The 18,832-nt window shown below is 42.1% G+C and overlaps 1 protein-coding gene and 1 long non-coding RNA gene across 5 annotated transcripts in view; one reads left to right on the top strand and one right to left on the bottom strand.

Moving 5' to 3' along the window:
* Positions 1 to 13,416, bottom strand: part of SEMA6A (semaphorin 6A) — a 138,899-nt gene extending 125,483 nt beyond the window's left edge. For 2 of the 4 annotated variants that reach the window (XM_054031762.1, XM_054031763.1), the window contains exon 1: positions 12,450 to 12,539. The gene's annotated coding sequence lies outside the window, so the exon portion shown is untranslated. Of the gene's footprint in view, positions 1 to 12,449 lie in introns of all 4 variants that reach the window. The other 2 variants (XM_054031761.1, XM_054031759.1) reach the window with 2 other exon arrangements.
* On the top strand, positions 13,341 to 16,667 carry LOC128839084 (uncharacterized). The gene is made up of 2 exons (XR_008445371.1): positions 13,341 to 13,433; positions 15,495 to 16,667. It is a non-coding gene; the product is annotated as an uncharacterized LOC128839084 (long non-coding RNA).
* The last annotated feature ends 2,165 nt before the right edge of the window (positions 16,668 to 18,832 follow it).

Below are 18,832 nucleotides of genomic sequence, written 5' to 3'. Positions count from 1 at the left end.
AGAAAAAAATCCATATAAATCTATGCGTGAATTTATTTCTATTAGAGGAAATCTTGTTAGATGAGTACAGTTCTGAAAAGTTATGTTATGTAATCAGTTTCCTAGAACACATTACAGCAAATATTAAAAATCAATTTAATTTAGGTCCTTTCTCAGTAAGATGACTAAAGATCAGTAAGTCATAAATGCAAAAACTGAGCATTTATAATTAATGAGTACAAATTATTCTAAAACTGATGGGTCAAATGCTACTAGGAGTTTATGTAAGCTACAAATTTATTGTTCACACGCAGAAATTTAATTTAAAATTCTAATGTATTATACCCTACGTTCAGTAGAAAACTATTCTTAGAAGCTAAGTATATGAAAGATAACCGGGCTTTGATGAGATGATTCATCAACCGGGCTTGAAGATTGTAATTAATAGGTTGAGGTCTGCTCTGAGGTACCTGATAATGAAAAAGGTGTTTCAAAACAAATACTGAGTCAGATTTTGCCATGCTGACGTTGGCTAGTACCTCACTCCATGGAGAGGCCCCTGGGACTAGATCATTACTTTGGAACAAGACTTGTGTATGGAGTGACAAATAGGTGTACCCCAGGAGTAGTACAGAGGATAAATTGTGCCTCTTGGCGGCACAAATCCCACCTTGCTTCCCCACTCCTCTGTCATGTGTCCATGGGAGGTAGTACTTTGCTGCTGGCCTGTTCCAGCACCACCTTACAACATTACCCACAATGGCACAGTTGTACCAGAACACTGGGGAAGCAAAGCCAAGGCTCCAACTACTCTCCCCATCACTTCTCCCCATCCCCCTTCTCTAGGAGGGAAGCAGTGGGTGCATAGCAACCATTTACTGATGCTGCCCAGACCTAAGATCCAGGTAAGCAGTCATGAGATAAGAGGGGAGGACCTTTCATGGATCAGTAACTGGTTAAGAGATGGGAAACAAAGAGTAGAAATAAATGGTCAGTTGTCAGAATGGAGAGTGGTGTCCCCTAAGGGTCTATACTGGGACCAGTGCTGGGCAGCATATTCATAATGATCTGTGAAAAGGGGTAAACAGTGAGATGGCAACATTTGCAGATGATGCTCAGGCCTGGTCTAGACTGGGGGGGGGGGGATCGATCTAAATTATGCAACTTCAGCTACGTGAATAATGTAGCTGAAGTCGACGTACATAGATTGACTTACCATGGTGTCTTCACTCTGGTGAGTTGACTGCTGCCACTCCTCCGTCGACTCTGCCTGCGCCTCTTGCCGAGCTGGAGTAGAGAAGTCGACAGGAGAGCACTCGGGGATTGATTTATCGCGTCTAGACTAGACACGACAAATCGATCCTCGCTGGATCGATTGCTGCCCGCCGATCCGGCCAGGTAGTGAAGACATACCCAAAATTACTCAAGATAGATAAGTCCAAAGCAGACTGTGAAGAGTTACAAAGGGATCTAACAAAACAGGGTGCCTGGGCAACAAAATGGCAGATATGGCTTGAATAGGGATTGGGAGTGGCTGGCTCACTACAGAAGCAGCTTTTCCTCTCCTGGAATTGACACCTCCTCATCTATTATTGGGAGTGGACTACATCCACCCTGATTGAATTGGCCTTGTCAACACTGGTTCGCCACTTGTGAAGTAACTCCCTGCTCTCCATGTGTCTGTATATAATGCCTGCATCTGTAGCTTTCACTCTATGCATCCGAAGAAGTGAGGTTTTTACTCACGAAAGCTTATGCCCAAATAAATCTGTTAGTCTTTAAGGTGCCACCAGACTCTTTGTTGAAAATGGCAGATGAAATTCAATGTTGATAAATGCAAAGCAATGCACTTTAAAAATCAAAATCCTGATTATATATACAGAATGATGGGGTCTAAATTAGTTGTTACCACTCAAGAAAGAGATCTTGGAGTCATTGGGGATAGTTCTCTGAAAACATCCTTAATATGCAGTGGCAGTCAAAAAAGCTTAGAGAATGTTAGGAACCACTAGGAAAGGGATATATAATAAGACAGAAAATACCATAATGCCTCTAGATAAATCCATAGTGCGTGCACATCTTGAATACTGTGTGCAGATCTGGTCGCCCCATCTCAAAAAAGATATATTGGAATTGGAAAAAGTACAGAGAAGGGGAACAAAAATGATTAGGGGAATGGATCAGCTTTCATATGAGAGATTAAAAAGACAGAGACTTTTCAGCTTGGAAAGAATATGATAGAGGACGATTGTGAAGTACGTGAATAAGGAAATGTTATGTACTTTTTCACATAACATAAGAATTAGGGGTCATCCAATGAAATTAATAGGCAGCAGGTTTAAAACAAAATAAAGAAGGAAGTATTTCTTCACACAACAAACAGTCAACCTGTGGAACTCTTTGCCAAGGATGTAGTGAAAGTCAAAACTATAACTGGGTTAAAAAAAGAACTACATAAGTTCATGGAGGATAGGTCCATCAATGACTATTAGCCAGGATGGGCAGAGATGCAACACCATGCTCTGAGTGTCCCTAGCCTGTTTGCCAGAAGCTGGGAGTGGACGACGGGATGGATCACTTGATGATTGCCTGTTCTGTTCATTCCCTCTGAAGCACCTGGCATTGACCACTGTCAGAAAACAGGATACTGGACTAGATGGACCAACAGTCTGATCCAGTATGGCCGTTCTTATGTAGTTGTGGAGAAGAAGTGGGGCGAAGTTACTTCTTCTTAAGCCTCTGCACAGGGCCACAGTCCAAATCAGAATTTAGCCCATTAGGACTACTCACAGAGTAAGAGACTTCTCAATATGAATAAGGGTGGCAGAACATGCTGCATAATGTTGTTGAAATTAGGAAATATTATACTTTAATTCTCTTCATGAAGTGTGTTTTCTTTGCTTGATGAGATCCTTGGATTCAATGTTACAATATTACAGTTTCGCTACGAAGAGATGTATACACATTCTTTAGTTGCCCAACCTCAAATCAACCGTATATTTTAATAAATTGAAAATATACTCAGGGACCAATCCTGAGGAGTTTTGCCTCTGACTTCAATAGGAACAGGACTGGGCACAATGTACATACAAAGACAATACAACTGAAGTTAACTTGCTGCTTAAAACAATGCTTTGAAGTAACATAACTTCAGATATGACTATGCCTTGGAGGCACAAAAATATGTAATCAAAAATTGTTAATTAAGGTTATTTAAACTCCAAATTATATATGACTATCATCCCCACAAAAGAGCTGCTGTCTTTCCTTAAAGCTGCATGAACAATACCTTGTCTAACCTGAGACTAACTGGAGTACTACAAGTTCTGGTGGCAGAAAGCACAACTAGTGCAAACTGTCTTTACTGCCTTTGAACTGAAGTATTTTTTCATTAATATCAGTTTGCTTTTGAAACCACCTACTCCCATCCATAAGGGAAATGTAAAGTGACCAGGGCATATCCGTTTAAAGTGTTAAATCATCAAGCTACCACAATGCTGGATATACTAACACATGTTTTCTCTGTTTAATGGAAAAGATTTGGGGGGCTAATTTCAGCCTAGGGGAAAGTCACATCACAGGATCAAGTATCAGGGAGTAGCCGTGTTAGTCTGTATCTACAAAAACAACAAGGAGTCTGGTGGCACCTTAAAGACTAACAGATTTATTTGGGCATAAGCTTTCGTGAGTTAAAACCTCACTTCTTCGGATGCATCCGAAGAAGTGAGGTTTTAACTCACGAAAGCTTATGCCCAAATAAATCTGTTAGTCTTTAAGGTGCCACCAGACTCCTTGTTGTTATCACAGGATCAAAAACTTCTGTGTCACATGAAAGTACAAAACTTCACTATATGGATTTCTGGGCCCAGAAATCTGCGGAAGCTAACAGCAATTAAAGCCTTGTTATCCCCTCTAATTTACTTTAAATTGTTGGACTTTGAAATCAGTCATTTGGTATAATTCATGAAGGAGGGTTATGTATAGTAGGCACATGTACTAAAACTATTGATCTTTTTGGAAAACTGATAAGCTGGTGTAGTGAAATCCCAAACTGAAGCTCTGAAGCTCATCCTTGAATGAAGCTAGCCATTTTACAGTAAAAAGGGGCTAATTTTTCAGATTAGTTCCATTTATAATGAAGTCAAGCTTTCTTTAATCTCACTGCACAGCTTTTAGTATGATGCCTTGCTTGATATGAATTTTACAGGTTTCTTTTTTGAAGGGAAAATACTGGTCAAGTTTATCTATATGGGAATCAAATTGCATTATTAAAACTGGAGGGAAACACTTGATTCCTGTTTGAGAAACTGGAAATAAAATCGAACAGAAAATGGGATTTAAGAATCTGCTAAAAACGAATGGTTCATTCCTTCTCACGCTGAAGTCAATGGGAATTTTGCTTCAATGGGAAGACAGGCAGATCCATAATTTTCTTACCAAAAGAAAGCTGTGCAGTATTTTACATCGTATATGACAGACACAAATAATTAATTAGAGTGAGAAATGCATATTGTGCTATAGTTAGTGTTTCTTACTATACCAGTTTACTAGTCTACCACTTTTCCCCCCACTATCAAACAAGACACCATTTTACAGGTGAGCTACTAGTATCTGCTTCTACTTCTGCCTATACAAAGCTACAAATGATTTAATATTATAATTAAAAACAGATACTACAACCTTAAAGAAAAGTAAATGTTTGTTCTCATACAGTGCTGAAAGAGAACTAGTTCTGAATGCCAAAAGTTTACTTCCTTTTTTCCCTGCTGAATAACTCAAATGGCCACTGTAGCCAGTACAATGTTCCTCACTGTGAATGGAGACCTCCCTCCCCAAAAAGGAAGGGTTAAATAAAGCTAATAATAGAAACTAAACAAATGTTTACTCTGTCAAAAACATGATGTCATGTACCTAGGCCCAAGAGATTCTAAAACAGATTACCTGGACTGCTTAGTAAACCCTAAATGCCCTAATTTACCCAACCATTTATCAACAGTCCTAATGAAAAGCCTTTCCTGCTCTTGCAATAGATAAAAGTAGCCATTAGTCTCTGAACTGTACATTTTTACCAGCAAGACTTAGCAAGAAGCAAATCTTGAGATTAAAAAATCAGCTGGATGTTCACATAAAAAGGTCCAGAGAGACATATCTAGGAGTTGCCTCTTTTAATCCAACACTGAATTATGTTGGAAGCTGTTTTCTATTCTTTTAGAGCTCTACTAGTGCCAAAATAATGGCAAGGTTTGCAAGTCCTAGTATATCTCAAGCCTTTCCCAAGGCACCCCAACACTATCTGAGACACTGAAACTATGGCAACCGAATAAGAAAGCAGCTTCCATGATTAATAGATGAAGATCCCAGCGACAGTGTCTAGGTAGGCCATAATTCAAGAAAGCAGGAGAAATTAGCATAGAATCCATCTCAGACTACCAATAAAAAGTAGATTTTGATAGGCATCAACAAAACTGGGCTTTTGTTCTTTTAAGTCCAAAACATTGTTTAGATGCTAATTTATATCACACTGAAAAGACGGGTTTCTCCCATACAAGTGACAGATAAAAATCCACCAGAACGATGAAGGGAACAATACAGACAATTTCCTACCTGGACATTTCAAAGCCAAATGCAAGCATATCTAATATTGGAATCATCCAATTGAGGCTGCATAGCTGGGTATAAGAAGTGGGGGTAATGTTTGCTGGGGTCGGGAATATGTTGGGATACAGTTTTCCGCATTGTGTTTGGGATTCATAAGAGGTATATTCCTTTTCATCAGCAACATCAGGACACTCATTTTCACTCCTGGAGGCTAGTGGTTACTACAACATTGATGAAAGGCCTGGAACACTTATAAAAATGCATAATAAATAAGTAAGTCACTATCCCCTCCAGGAAAACTTCTGATACATACCCTCTATTCATTGGTATCAGGCTACCCTAAAAACCCCATAACAAAAACACTCTTCACTTCTTTCTGCTTCCATAAACATTTGGTTTCCACTGAAGGCAATTAGATATAGAAACCACAGATGTATTGGAACATACTTTCTTCTTAACCTACCACTAAGGGCCCAATTTTGCAATCCTTCATGCAGGCAAAAATCCTATTAATTTCAATATGGCATGAACATTTAACAAATATTTTTGCAGAAATCCCCTCAGTAGCAGTTTTGTTTGATAACCACAGAAAAGAAATAGGAGAAGGCAGCATATTAAACATTCCAAGTATCTGCTCTAAAATACTGTATATAGAAATAGCTATTACTAACAATACTTAAAAAAAAAAAAAAGGTCATCATGAATGCAGTGAATTACCATATGTCTTCACTCTTGAGATACAGCAACTGGCAGTTCTGTTAATAGCTAGTTTATCTATTTCATTTTACATCTCTGTTTCAACCACTACAGATATATTTTGGGAACCAAAAAATATCCTTTCATACAAGAATATCTCTGTATTTCACACACCGCATTACCTACCCCTCTTTTTAGCTGATAAATAACTATAATTCCAAACTGTGGAAGGCCCTGGAAGACTGAACTTTCATGGGGTTTTACAGTTGAATTATGGGATGTTGTGGTTCTTTTCTAGTTGTTCTTGCTTTTTAAAAGTTGTTTTCATAAAGTGATATCTATTTCAAATTGTAAAATTATGGCTTGAGTCAAACTCTAAATTTCAAAAAACATTAGGTTGGCAGCCTTATTTCTGTTCATCTGGTGCACAAAAGCCAAAAATGTGCTGATTTTGTGTTGGGGGAGGAAGTGGGATATTTCCTATGTGTCTCTTCCCTTCTCTATTTCCTGTGGCCCCTTCATTAACCATTAGCAGCTTTTCTGCTTCTGAAATGTAAAAAATAATGAGTCCTTCTATGGATATATTTTTAAAATAAACTATGACTTTCTGAACGATTGATTTCTTAGCTATACGTCTTCACTTTTAAAATTATTTTCATTTCCCCTGTTGCTTTGACCCTTTCAGAACTCACTATTGCTAAAAAGCGACAGGCAAGATCAGTTTGTGGTTTGGAGATCTTCAGAAGAAATTTAGGATCTGCCATAAATGGCAATTCAGTAAGGGGCACTCTTCCCTCTAAGTGCTATATCAATATCCCAGCTTTGTGCTTGGAGGCACTATACATCTACCAGTGCCACTCTTTGGATGAGCCCTAAGCCAAGTTCTTGACCACTTGTGATAATTAAATATCCCCAAAAATGTAAATTTCAGTGCTCAATTATTTCCACCATCTGGAATATTGATTTAGTTGGTAAAATAGATTTGTGCATCATAAGAAAAGGAGAGATGTTAATTCTGGTGCCAGACCAAATTCCAACTGGAAATTAAGTTCTGCTTGCCCAATGCTGCAAACACCTTGGGTTAATCAATTATTTGTTGTCAAGGTCCAAATTTCTTGATCAAGGTATAGTCAAGGTCCAGACTCCAGAGAAAGTAATACAAAAAGAACAACAATGATGATAATAGTAAATAAATACTGTAAAAAGATTTTGTGGTCTATTCAAAAGTGTCTGGTGGTCTAGATTTTGCCCCGGGTCTGCCTACTGACTACCGAGTGACTTTATTCATATGTGTGGCCTCACTGAGATCAAGTAAAGTTACTCACCAGCCTAAGAGTTCACAGATCAGGATCCAATTTTCTCTGCTTCCTATCCTAACAGTTGTGTACTGCTGCTGTGTGCTATTGAACAACAATTCCACTCTGTACCAGAGGTGGCCACATTTCACTGTCAAAGTGATCTCCATATATTCCTTACCCACCTCATTGTAATGCTATGGAGGACAATTGGTTAATGGTTGTAAAATGCTTTAAGAATCACCAGGTGTGCTGGTAGATGTAAGAGGGAATTAAAAGACATGGAGTTCAGCACAATTTATTACGGACCTGACTCTGACCTCACTCAAATCAGACCACTGATACAGAGCTTTAGGGCCATATTACCATTAAGGGTTTCATACTGCAAGGATGTGCTCAGCACCTCACTATATCAGGCCCTGACTATGGACCATTTCTTACCATAGGATAGAATTTCCAGTGTAGGGACTTAATCCTGCAAACTCTTGCTCACCAGAGTAATCCCTGCTTACATGATCCCATTTTACTTTAATGAAACTACTCAGAGGAGTAAGGATTATTCACGTGAGTCAGCTTTTGAAGATCCGGCTCTGGAATTGACATTACTAGTGAAGTCACATGGAAAAAAAAAAGGTAAAAGAAAGCAGCATCTGTACCTATTTAGGAATATAAGATTTCTATTTTAGTATCATTAGCCTTTCTCCCTACATATGGTTTGCCAAAATATATAAAAATATATCAGAATGAATATTACTTTCCAGATTTTACTCTGTAGTTTGTTTTGAGCATTTTATTATCATGTATGGTAGCCATGTACTATACACAAAACATTTGTTTGGGTAGCATAACAATGTGTTCCTGCAAACAAGTAGGTTGCAACCCACGTGTTATCTCAGGCCAATTTAATCCTAAAACATTTTATGTCTTCCCTCTGTAAACCGTGTGAACTCCTTTCAGATGTATTTATGTATGGCTCTTCTCGCTCTTCAAAACAAGATGACAAATTTCCCCTTTCCTTACAAAAACACACACACAAACAGGTTCACAATCACCTATTTCCTTTTTAATGCGAACAGTTCTATTTTGGATTTATCACAGGTCATTAATTTGCTCCTTTTTAAAAAATCAATGAATCAATGAAAGCAGTTCCTTATCTATACCCTCTGCTACCTATTTCTTCTGACTCCAATTGCAATAGCTGCCCTCCTCAAATTACAAACATTAAAAAAGGGGCCATAGCTACCATCTACTTTTATCTTCAAGTAGTTAAGACATGTTAAATACACATGTTCCTAGTAAATTTTAGCCCAATTATCCCCCTCTTTTAGGAGTATTGGTTTAGCTGATAAAGTAGATTTTGCCACCATAAGAAAAATATACAGTTCTAATGTAAACTAATTGAGAATATGCAAAACATCTGTGAGCATATGATTCTTTTCACTCAAACTATTCACTCATGTTTCATATCTTCTTTGACTCCTATTATATGAAAAGCAAATGTAGCAAATATCTTGTATTGCATGAAATTAATTATTCTTAAAAAAACATCAGTTTATCATTTACAGAGGTAAGGCTGGATCCTGCAGTCCCTTGACTAAACTTCCATTGAAGTCAGTGGAAGATTTTCCTGAACAAGGAGTATAGAATTGCACCCATATTTTTTATATTTAGGGTTTATACAAGAAGAATACGCCCTTTGTCTTATTGTCTTTGGGTCTTTTATAAATGGTTACCAATATAAAAATTGGATGTTTTATATTCTAAAGAAAACTATAAACAGAGAAACACATTGGCACTGTAGGTGGTTTGGGGTTTTTATTTTATTACTCATGCCAGTAGTTCCATTCAAAGTCCTGTGGGACTACTACTGTAAGGAAGGGCTTGCTGGCAATGGCCCACTTTTCTTCAAAATATGCTGGCCAGCCCCATTAACCAAAACAAGGTCATTTGTCTTTTTCATTATTTTTTCTGAAATCCACAAACCAATCTCTAAAAACAGTAATATTTATGCACATCTTAAACCAGTCGAATAATCTGGGCAAGAGCTGCATAAAGGGCCTGATCCTGCAAGCGTTCCTTCTGCAAGTAATTTTTACTCACTGGAAGAGTCCTATTGAAGTAAATGAATTTACTCCTGTGAGTAAAGATTACTCGCATGAGGAATGATTGCGGGATGGGGCCCAAAGTAAATAAGAATGTGTAAACCAAACTCACAGTTATTGAAATTGTTTTTACAAAGACAGGATAATAGCTGGAGACAAGATTTTGCCCCTATATTTAAGGTTGGGTTAATAATTAACGTTAGTTCTGGTTTATATTAAGCAGGAGTTATCAGGGTGTATTTCAAATAATACCATACTATATGTAGACCAGAGATAGAAAGTGTTTGGGATGATTTAACTCTCCTGTTATGTATTTACAGACCCAAACATGCCCCCCCATTAGGAATTTGCATTTTTTATATATAGCCAAGTTAATTAAAGCCACTATTTCTGTATCTGCAATGAACTTCATGATCTTCATTCTGCCTCAATTTAAAGAGGTCTGAAAATGCATAAACATTGGCATAAGTATGTAGGTTTACAAACATACTTAAAGACCAGCTAATTATCTTAGGAAAGAAGAAAAGAGAAGAACAAATTTCCTTCTAAACAAGTGGTCAACCAGACATGTAGGAAGAACCCAATAATTACTATATTACAACTAGCCATTAAATAGTCACTCATGAGATTCTTTGACTATGGTTAAAAAAAGCCCTACTGCCTTAACTTTGTCAAAGCTGCTGGGAGCCTAGCTTCAAAGGAACAGGGAAAGCTGTGGTTTTTACATTTAACCCTTCCTCTGGATGTCAGTCATCAGCACCAGTTTCCCCTCCTCTCATCACAAGCAAAGCTAGTTGGAAGTAAAGCAAAAATCTTTGGCACAGAGCGCTCCGTGCAGCCCAAACCAGATGCCTTTTCACACTTTCAAACTTTCACTAACATTTCCCGGGCCACGAGAATGCCCCAAATGGCTTCACTGTCCCCGGAGCCAACAATCCCCTGACCCAGACTGATTTATCTAATAATTGTTACTTCTGTAATTGCTTGTAGGAGGCCAGCAGCCACCAGCTCTCAACTTTCCCCCTTCCCCCAGGCAGTCTCAGTTCTGCTCCACTTTTCCAATACACCAGCAGGCAGGAAAACAACTCATGGGGATTTGCAGGCTCAGGCTCCCACTTTCGCTCATGCAAATTCACAGCCAGAGCACTTAATGCACATTACTCTCAACTGAGAGCTTTTCATGCTCCTGCACACACACACACACACACACAAAATCCCTCCCACCAGCAGCATCCTCCCTGCCACTATCATCCCCCTCCGCCCCCTGCTGCTGGCTGGGATTTCGGTGGTGAGAGTGGCGGAAAGTCCTCTGGCCCTTTCAGATCTAACACTCTCTGTCTGAAATAGTCCGGAGGGCGAGGGGGCTTATCGCCATCCCAGGACGGTTCCTTCTTACTCCCTACAGCAGGGAGCCCCCCTCGCCTCCCCTTCCCTTTCCCCCGCCTTGTATTTTTCACCCAGGCAGCACTTTTAGGAGGGAGCTCGGAACAAACACTCCATTGTGCGATCCAGGCCTGTTATTTCCTTTTAGACAAACTTTGCCATGGGGTTGCCTGGTTCCCCGGGGTCTGAAGGGTGGTGGGGGGGACACACACACTGGGGGAGCAGCAGGGCAAGGGCGCTCAGAGGAGGGAAAGGGCGAGGGCTTTGGTTTCCTAAAGGACCATGTTGTGGCTCCTTCATGCTCGGGTCAGTGCGGACAGTTGGCAAGAGCGGATCAGCCCCGTGGCCCTTCCAGTGTGGCTGGCAGGACCATGGGGAGGGAGTGCCTGAGCCGCCCCCACCCCAGTGCCAGAGGAGCTGACAGCAGCGGCGAGAGGGGGCGGGGAACAGTCCTGCCTGAGAGCCACCTTCGCTCGGAGCCGACTGGCGCTGCGGGGAGTCAGCCCGTGGTGGCTCCCGACACAAACACACACCCCAGCTAGGAGTGCGGGGGACAGCGCCAGAGCCAGAGCCTCCCCCGCTCCCTGCTGGCAAAGCAATGACAGGAGCCCGCGGCTGGGAGGGGGAGATCAGCCCGGAGCGCCAGCCCCATGCTAGCGAACAAAGCCAGCCAGGCAGCAGCGCACATCCACACCCAGGGACCAGCATGGGCACGGGGGGCGCGGGGCAGAGCGTGTGGGGCTCCCAGCTGGCAGGAGGCTCCTTTGTTCCACACCCAGCGCCCCTGTCAATAACAACAGCGTCAATACCCGGGTTAAAGAGCAGCGCCCAGGGATTACGCACGTGCAAGGCGCTCACATTGTCCCCATAACAAAGACTCGCCAGCTCCCCCCGTGACGCTCTGCAGCCCCGGGATGAGCAGCTAAAGGCGGGGGCTGGGAGCCCCAGAGCCCGCTCCCGGCCCGCTTTGGATCTCTCATACGGGGCGCCCCGCACCGCAGCAGCGCGCACGCCCAACAGCGGGGCAAAGCAGCCCGGCTCCGCGTCCGCTGCGAACAAGCGGGGCTGAGTGAGGCGCGAGGACAAACGCCTTCAGCCCCGCTAGCGCCCGAGCCCCATAGGGACGCCCCGGTGTGCCAGCGGGCTGAGCAGCTAGACTGATAAAAAAGGCAGCCCAAGCCGCAAGCTGACCGGGCAGGGGCAGCCGCACAACGTGTGCTAGGGCGGGCGGCTCTCCCCCGCCTTCCCGAAGCGCTGCCGAGCTAGAAACCAGCAGCCAACCTTAACCACACACCGAACATGCTTCTCCCGGACCCGCCAGTGCAAGCCAGGAGGAGCCTTCCTTTGCAAGCAACCCAAAGGATTAGATATAGATATGGAGCGGGGAGTACTGTACCTTTTCGGTGCATGTATCTAGGCAGCTAGAGGACAGAACTAGCTGATGTGGTGTCCCATTTAGTAATCCATTTAAGGGGATCTCTCTGGGAAACTGGATCCACTCTCTCCTTTGCAATCCTTTGTCATTACTACATGTGTGCTTCTTTGGGGGATGGGATGTTTAATATTGCTACTTTCTGGAATGCAAATGCAATTTGCTCATTTCCAATGACGGGAGAGAAAAGGGGGAAGAGGAAAAAAGGTTTAGCAACTCCTCTCCAAACCCAAATTCCACTAGGATCCCACTCCAGGAAGTCCCCTTCAGTCGAATCTTAGGAGATAAGTCATTTCAGGGTCTTGTCCTGCTCCCTTTCTACCAAAAGTGCGCCAGGTGTAGAGGCTGCTTCAGGAAAACTCCTAGGCAGGCGGCACTCTGTGTGCCACGGCAGGAAAGCGCGGTTGCTTTAGCCCAAAGCTCCTGGTCATTGAACTGTGTTTGTAGAGGAGTTCAGAGCAACCTCTCTCCCTTTGCCCTGCCTCTCTTCCCACTGCTAGTCTCCGAGTCCCAACTCCTCTCTCAAAGGAAGGCAGCTTCGCTGCGGGTGGAGTCAAATCCCGGACTGGATCTCTCCAGATGGACTCACTTCTTCTTCACCCACCCTTCTTCTCCAGTCCCTTGCTGTACCGAACAAGGATGAGCATGTGCAATGGGTAGCGGATAGGGTGAGAGCATGGCGAGTTTCCAAGTGGATATTCCCCCTCCCCCCGACATATACAAACAAGAAGGTAACGAAAGTGAAGAGCTGGAAAAGCCCTTACCCCATATACAGCATTTATGTACAGTACTGTGTTTGTAATCAGGACTGGGGATAAAGCAGTGATGAGAGAAGTATTACTGATTCTTGACGCAGAAAAGGGCAAGGAAGAAGTGCTCCAGGAGACGAGATACAAGAAAGGATTTGCTCATCGATTTTCTTAAATGAAAAAGTTTTAAAGGATGAGGGTAAGTGAATTAAGACTTTCTAATTCTGAGAACTGTTCCAGTGCTCAAATCCTAGAGCAATGAACATCCTACACACAAAGCGAATTGACTATAAGATATGTAAATATATGTAAAATAACTGTTCAGTACATAGTATTCTTATACAAATAAGTAGATATAACAGCTCTTGAAAGAAAAATATATGCCAAGAATAAACTAACAGAACTATGATAGTCTGAACACTGTGATTGAATTTTTGTATTTATATGCAATGAGAAAATTTTTATTTAAATCCTTAATAAAGTGAATGTAGTGCCAATAAAAAATCCCCAATAAAAATACCTACACACGCACATTTTAAATATTTATTTTATACAGGTGCATGAAGAGAGGAAAAGGGATAACCTTTCTTCTACAAACATTAACTTGCCAAGACACAGCCTCCATCCATCGCCCGCGTTAAAAAAAAGACTTTTTTTTAAAGGAAACTTGCCAAAGGCCAATACATCCTCACTCCTCTCCATTCCCAAGGCATATCCTTATTTCTACCCCATATGTATATGCTTATGTCTACGTCAGATTTGTACTGAGTGAGGCAACCATAAATGTTGAAAATGCTGGCAATCGAAATTTTCCACCACCGAGATTGTTCCGGGTCCACTAAAACTGTTTCCCATACCAGTAGCAATGTTTCGTTTTAAGAGAAAGCAGCAGCAAAAGAGCAGGGAGCTATACTTGTATATCAAGGTCTGCAGGAGAGAGCTGAAAAGATGACAATGAAAAAGTGCCCGGAGTCAAAAACAAATCAGAAGCCTCAGGTGGTCTAACTTGCACCTCTGAAACCTAAGTGCCACTGCGTATGTACACAAGTTACACAGCATATGCCTATATTGTAAGTACAGTCTGTGTGTACAGTGTATCTCAGATGATATGATTAAGAACACACGCACACAATAGCTCTACCTAGAGGGGTTTAGCCTTGGGAGAAAGACGTCTCCGAGCTGGCTCTTGCTGTTTTCCCGGTGTGCCAGAAGGGGCCGCTGCACTAATTCGCCTGGGCAAACAATGCGAGGCTTGATTAAATTTGCAAAGTTGCTGCCTGATCTGGCTTCCTCTGAAGGCGACGGCAAAACTCCCACTAACTTCAATGGCAGCAGGATCGGACGTCTGAGTTGCGCACGTATTAGCACAGCGGGAGCTCCCCTGCCTCCTGTCATGCTAGCATGGTACTGTGGCGCACTTCTCAGCTGCGAGTTCAGTTTGTGTGCGCAGATACACAGACACAGCTCCTCCCGCTCCAGTCTCTGCTCTGTACAGATAGACGCATGCTACGTATATCTCCAGCTACCGCTATACAGTTTCCACAACGCATGTTATATGGAGAAGTATTCCATTCTATTGTGTAACCTCCTAATCGCATGTTACTGACATTATACATTCACGGAGGGCACTAATCTGCGGTACCACGATGCCATCCGTCCGATAGCCCTCTAGGGAAATAGGGCTAGTCGTGTTTGGCAGATCAGGTCCCAGTTGTCTTCCCCACCCCACCAATCCCAGTTTGTTAGCTGCTGGCTGGGTTAATCCGTCCGTGTCTCAGAGCCAGTGAAAAGCAAGAACAGAGCTAATAAATTAATCCTCCGGTTTCCCACCCCCCCGCCCAGCAACCCTGCTGCTACCGCTGCCAGTCAATGCTGCTACTCCGGCGAGTGGTAGCACTAGCGCCCCCAGGCTCGGGTGCGGTGAAGGAACGGTGTAGCCTGCCTTTCACTCTTGGCTCCAGCAACAGCCCCAGCCCCACACTCCGCGGTTGATTTACATGTTAATTGTGTCTGGGAAAACTTCTTTAATTGCCGGAATTAGGCAGAGCAAACGGATTGTTTCACAGGCTGAACCAAATTAATTCCAGGTTTAGCTCCTTCCCTTAGAGAAACAAACAATTAAGCTGTCTTGTTTTCTTTATGGATATCGTTGAAATGGGAGACACGTTGCTTTTCTAGAGAGGGCGGGGTGGGGTCTTCTTTCGCAGGATGTATTTGTTATTTTGAATATTAAATTTTATTTATTTATTTTATTTCACAGAGTCGTTATATGAAGAGGATATTTCTACTGGCACAATCCAACCAGTAATACACTGATTTACAATTGCTTACCTTTTCATAGCATATCACTAAAGAAAGCTGTGTCCCACCTCTCTGATTTTCCAAATCCCGCTGCATTACGATCCAGTTAGACAGCTATCATTTTAAACCGTTTGGATTTCGATTATGAGATGAAACTGTAGTGGAAGCCACGTGTAAATCCGCTCGCTTGGAGCTCTGAGACTCTTTTACCAGTGCCTTTGTGACAGCAAGAGAAGGAGCGGGGGGAATAAAAGCAAAAGATTCCCCATCCCCCTTTTGCTGATTTCAGCCTGTTCCTTCTCTGACTGCTGCCGCTAAAACCTAGAGGCTATATGGTCAAAACCTGATACTCACAGACAGGATTGACGTTCAGAGTCCTCAATCCCACTTCAATCAGTTGGTCTCCAGTTTGAAACAAAGCACTACTTGGGACGTGGGAGGGATGCAAACCACAGTGGAGTCTCTTTACAGTGAATGAAGTGCAATTCAGTGCAGCACATGGAGACTTCTCAAGGGTCTTAAATCTGGCTATAAAACATAACCTTTAAAGTCCTGGGAAGGAGCTAAACTATAACCTGAATTCATTTGGGGGGGATGCAAGACCATCTCCTCTTGTCTTGATCTAACTAGTGTGCAAATGTTTCCTAACAGTACTTTTACTGTATCTGTGCCCCATGAATAGATCCACAGGGTTGCTGTCCTTTCCCTTTCAACAATAATTCTACTGTACTGCATTGAATCTTTAGCTCCATTCACTTTTTATATCAAATTATTGTTTGGGAAATTAAAAAATAACTGGAGCAGAATAAGATGAAAAATATCAAAGATTAAACAACCTAGATCTGTAATTAAAAAAACAACAACAAAAAACAATAACAAAATTGCATATTTTCTTGAGGTCTTCAATTGTATGGTATGGACCTTAATGTCTTCAAGAATAATTTCCATCTTCCAGATCTCAACTGACCCATGTTACAACAGCCGCCTCAAGTAATACATTTCAGAACCAGATAAGTGAAATGATGGATTTACTAGCTGGCCATAAGAAGCATGGCATTAAAATAATTACTTGTTTATGACAACTGTTTTTCTGCCTTTTACTTTTATATAATAAAAGGACTGCTAGAAATTGGCTTTGCTGTGGTATTTGTTTTAGGATCTAAAGTTACATACAAACACATTCAATTTCTAGCTGTTAGATTACAAGGAAAAGGATTTTTCTGGTATCAAGAAAATTTCCCCACCCCCAGCCCTCGATAATTTAAACCGAATATGTACTTAGAGTAATTTTCTAACCAAAGGAACAGAGACGTTATATATTTTCTTTCGTTTCACTGGAAATTTAAAACAAGACAGCTCTGCACCAAGCAGAATAATTGCTGAGGATGGATAAACTGAGTGATGAATCCTGCTCACCTTAATAAGTTAACTTGCTGGGCCTATGCAGGTGAATATGATGAGGAGGATTTGGCCCCATTAGCCTACTTTTTATTGTAGGGTAAAGGTACTGGCTAACTGCCACTTCACATGCCTAAATCCCAGAATCAGTCCACTAAGATTCACTAAACCCCTGCTCTGTTGCCCCTGCTCTGTTGCCCTGCTCTGTAGGTGCCTAAACTGGCTCAGCACCTAAATTTTTACAGTAAGAGTTCCCTAGGTGCTTATGTTACTGCCTCTGAGCATAAGCCGTACATGAGGCATCCAGACACTTAAAACTCAGGGCGATGCATAAACTGGGGACAAAATAGGTATTCTTTCATATAAACTGCCTGCAGGACCTAATCCTGTAATCGCACCAAGACCTTGCCTACTGGATCAGGCCTCTATAGGTGAGCTTTGCACAAAATGGGGAGAGGAGGAGCTCCTTCCTAACTTTTAACCACTGGTTAGGGTACTCACCTGGGATGTGGGAGATGCCCAGGTCAAGTAGCGCCTCCACCTGAGGAGATGGGATTGTGAACTAGGATCTACCACCTCTCAGGTGTGTACCCAAATCACTGGGCTATGGGATATTCTGATGTGGGGCACCCTAAATTTCTCCTGTTGAAGTTGCACTGTGGCTAACAAATAAAAAGAGTCACTGGAGCAGGGGTACTGAATTCTGGGTCTCCCACCTCCCAGTTCAGGCTAAAGAGTCAGCATGATTCTCATACTCTATCTGTACCTCTCTCTCTCACCTAATAACTTGAGATGGCTAGAGCACCGTGTTGGGAGACCCAGAATTCAGTACCCCTGCTCCAGTGACTCTTTTTATTTGTTAGCCACAGTACAACAGCTTCAACAGGAGAGCGTGAGGGAGCCCCACATCAAAATATCCCCTAGCCCGACTGTTAGGGCATCCAACTGCAAGATGGCAGATTTCTGTTCAAATCCCATCTCCCTCTTAGATGGAGGGGGAACTTGAACATGGGGTTCTCCCACATCCCAAGTAAGTGCCCTAACCACTAAGCCAAAATTCATGAGGGAGCTCCTAAATGCCAAGGCCAAAAGGGACCATTGTGATCATCTAGTCTGATCTTCTGTATAACACAGGCTATAGAATTTCCCCAAAATAATTCCTACAGCAGATCTTTTAGAAAAACATCCAATCTTGATTTTAAAATTGTAAGTAATGGAGATTCCACCATGATCCTTGGTAAATTGGTCCAATGGTTAATTACCCTCAGTGTCAAACATGTACACCTTATTTCCAGTCTGAATTTGTTTAGCTTCAACTTCCAGACATTGGATCTGCTGCACTGAAGAGCCCATTATGAAATATTTGTTCTCCATGTAGACATTTATAGACTGTAATCAAGTCACCCCTTAACCTTCTCTTTGTTAAGCTAAATAGATTGAGCTCTTTTGGTATGTCTACATAGCAATTAGTGCCACCCAACTGGGGCTTGCAGGGCTCAGGGACTGTTTAATTACGATGTAGACATTCAGGTTTGGCTAGAACCCAGGCTCTAGGACCCTGCAAGGTGGGAAGGTTCCAGAGTCTAGGCCAGGGGTCAGCAACCTTTCAGAAGTGATGTGCTGAGTCTTCATTTATTCACTCTAATTTAAGGTTTTGCCTGCCAGTCATACATTTTAACGTTTTTAGAAGGTCTCTTTCTATAAGTCTATAATATATAACTAAACTATTGTTGTATGTAAAGTAAATAAGGTTTTTAAAATGTTTAAGAAGCTTCATTTAAAATTAAACTAAAATGCAGAGCCCCCCGGACCAGTGGCCAGGACCTGGGCAGTGTGAGTGCCACTGAAAATCAGCTCGTGTGCCACCTTTGGCACACGTGCCATAGGTTGCCTACCCCT

The sequence above is a fragment of the Malaclemys terrapin genome, chromosome 6 (assembly GCF_027887155.1).
Source record: "Malaclemys terrapin pileata isolate rMalTer1 chromosome 6, rMalTer1.hap1, whole genome shotgun sequence".
Lineage (NCBI taxonomy): Eukaryota > Metazoa > Chordata > Testudines > Emydidae > Malaclemys > Malaclemys terrapin.
The sequence above is the reverse complement of the archived record's forward strand: the minus strand, read 5'-3'. Positions and strand labels throughout refer to the sequence as shown.